We start from the raw sequence: 3,283 nt of genomic DNA on the forward strand, positions 1-3,283 counted from the left end.
AAGGCATGCTTAAGCAATAAAATGTATGCAAATATTCAAAAATCTGAAAAACTCCAGAATCTGAAAGACTTCTGATCTCAAATATTTCAAATAAGGGAGACTTAAGCTATGATGTCTCTTTAGCTGAACAAGATACATGGCAAAGCACAGATTCTAAGAATCAAGAAATAGATTTCACCTTCTGATGGGAAGAGTGCCAAAGTCACATTCCAAAGGCACAGACATACAGGGATAGGAATAATTTGAGGCCAGTATTGCAATTCACCACAGATGAATACTGTTAAAATTATATACATTTATGTACATAGTACACATATTTTTGTACATGTATGTATATAGCATATTTGTGTATATACATGTATATATTGCACATATAAACATGAAAAACTATACCCTCAAAAGAAATCACATTAAACATGTTTTGTAGCTTTTTTCTATTAGTTATATTCTAGGGCAATTGAATGTCCTTGGTTTAAGGTGTGCACAACATTCCATTGTAGGAATTTACCATGACAAGTTTAGCCAGTGTCCCTTGTAAGACTTTTAGGCTGCTGTCAACTTTGCAATAAACTTCTTTATAATACATTTCCCTCATTTTTCCTTGTCATACATATTACAACCTCTGACTTATTGTCACAATACTGTATAGAAAGATTGTATCCAGAGTTGGTATTAAAAATGCAGAGATAAGGGGAAAAAATGAGAATCAAGACTTGTCATGTAGAGGTACAAGATCCCAACAATGAATGTAACGGTACTGTATCCCTAAAATGTACCAATAAACTCAATTAAAGCTGAAAAAAAATGCTGAACAACAGAATGGATATTGACCATAGCACCAAGCAAAGTCCTAGAGGTAATTCTTTAGCTGCTGGTTTGTGAAGTGGTTGAGGTCCTAGGGAAGTGGGCTGGGCAGCTAGAGTAGTAGGTAGTAGTAGGTTAGCAGTAATTTACCTTTACAAACATACTGACTAGCAGTGTGTGAAAATATGTTTCTCATTGCCCTCTCCAACCATAGATATTGTCCAGCTTTTTTGTCTGCACCAATCTGATCCATGATAATGATGAAAATAAAGCATCATTTTTTAATTTTGTATTCTCCTAATCACAAGTTAAGGGCACAATCCATTTATATTGGATTGTTATTGTTGCTTTTCATGACTTGGCCAGTTTATCTTCTGCTCATTTTTCTCTGAGATATTAATCTTTTCATTAAAAAGCCAATATTTACTGGCATCTTATGCTTAAACCTTTATTAAGCATTACCTATCTTAATATTCACTATGATCCTATAAAGTTATTATTATTCCCATTTTAGAGATGAATAAATGGAGGCAGAGGGTTAATACTGTACCCACCTGAGTCTTGTTTGTAAGTATTGGAACCAAAATCCTGAGACAGTGGGATTCTCTAATGCAGGTTCTTCCTCATTCTATTCTGCTGCTTCTGTAGTATTTACTTGTTAGAGCTTTCTACAGAATGGATGGTCACCCTTGGAAATTTTTAGTGGTAAATGCTCATATCAGGAAAACAGAGCAAGCTCAAAAAACCTAATGTTGAACCTCAGACATCTAAAAAAGAAAAACAAGTCAAGCCCAAAGCTCATATGAGCGGTTGCTTCAGCAGTGCATATACTAAAATTAGAACGATACAGAGAAGACTAGCACGACCCCTGCCCAAGGGTGACACGCAAATTCATGAAGCAGTCCATATTTTTTGGATACAAAATCAGCACTCAAAAATTAATGGCATTGCTGCACAAATAAACTCATGGAGAGAGAAATTAGAGAAACTAAGCCTTTCACAATAGCATTGAAAGAAATTAAGTACTTGGGAATCAATCTAACAAAGGAAGTAAAGGACCTATACATTGAAAATTACAGCACTCTGAAAAAGGAGACTGAAGAGGGTATTACAATATGGAAAGGTATCCCTTGTTCTTGAGGAAGAACCAACATAGTGAAAATGGCCAAACTCCCAAAGTTATTATACAGATTCAATGCAATCCCCATCAAAATCCCAACAGCACATCTCACAGATTTAGCAAAAAACAATCCTAAAATTCATTTGGAGCCAGACTAAACCTAGAATAGCAAAAACTATTCTGGGGAAAAAAGGCAAGACAGGGGATATCACAATCCCTGACTTGAAATTATACTACAAAGCTACTGTGATAAAAACAGCATGGTACTGGCAAAAAAACCAAAAACCAAAAAACAAAAACTAACAAAACCCCCAAACAGATCCGAGGAGCAATGGGACAGACTAGAAGACACAGGAAAAACCCCAAACACGCTCAGTCACTTTATCTTTGACAAAGGGACTGAACACATTCACTGGAGGAAGGATAGCCTCTTTAATAAGTGGTGCTGGAAAAACTGGCTTTCCATATTCCAAAGACCCATGTCTCTCACCATGCACTAAACTGGAATCAAAATGTATCAAAGATCTAAACATTAAAACAGAAACACTCAATCTGCTGGAAAAGAGAATAGGCAGAAGTCTTGAGTACATAGGGGCAGGCAAAGACTTCATAAACAAAACCCAGACTGTGTAGGAAATAATACAAAGAATCAACAACTGGGATCTCCTCCTATGAAACAGTTTTGGCGTCACAAAAGAAATCACCAATGGAATGAAGAGACAACCCACAGAGTGGGAAAAAACTTTAGCCTGTAGTCCCTCAGATAAAGGACTAATATCTAGAACATACAAAGATTTGAAAAAATCAGACCTCTCAAATTTAAGACCCAATCCAAAAGTGGGCATCTAAAATGAATGTACACTTTTCACTTGAAGTTCAAATGACAAATATGTGAAAAACTTTTTGATTGTTTTTATTAGTCATTCTACTTTTAATTTTCCTTGTGGGGCTGCTTGCTTACAGGATTTTAAAAAATTTCATGGACATACTTCTACATATGAATTTTAAAATTTCAAGCAGTTTACAAACCCATATAATAGGGTCAAATATCTGAAGCTTTTTTTTGAGTGGAGTCTGTCTTCAATATCATTTTAAGATGTTCTCCATTTAAAAAATGCTAAAATATTCACCTAAATTTTATTCAAAAGTGGTGAATGTCAGGGCTGGGGATTTAGCTCAGTGGTTCTGCCACCTATCATCTCACAAGCGCAAGGTCCCAAGTTCGATCCGCAGTACCCCCCCCAAAACTGTCAGAACTATCTGAATTAATGAAATACATGTAGTTAAGCTTCAGATATATTGAATCAGATCTCTATGGTGAGGAATAAATGTGTATGTTTTTAAAAAGATACCAAACCT

General features: G+C 35.5%; 1 non-coding gene across 1 annotated transcript; it reads left to right on the plus strand.

The window, feature by feature from the left end:
• Positions 1 to 1,610: 1,610 nt before the first annotated feature.
• Positions 1,611 to 1,717, plus strand: LOC117284820. The gene has a single exon (XR_004515898.1). It is a non-coding gene; the product is annotated as a U6 spliceosomal RNA (small nuclear RNA).
• Positions 1,718 to 3,283: the final 1,566 nt, after the last annotated feature.

This window comes from Fukomys damarensis, unplaced genomic scaffold (genome assembly GCF_012274545.1).
Source record: "Fukomys damarensis isolate Sample0158 unplaced genomic scaffold, DMR_v1.0_HiC HiC_scaffold_39, whole genome shotgun sequence".
NCBI classification, from domain to species: domain Eukaryota; kingdom Metazoa; phylum Chordata; class Mammalia; order Rodentia; family Bathyergidae; genus Fukomys; species Fukomys damarensis.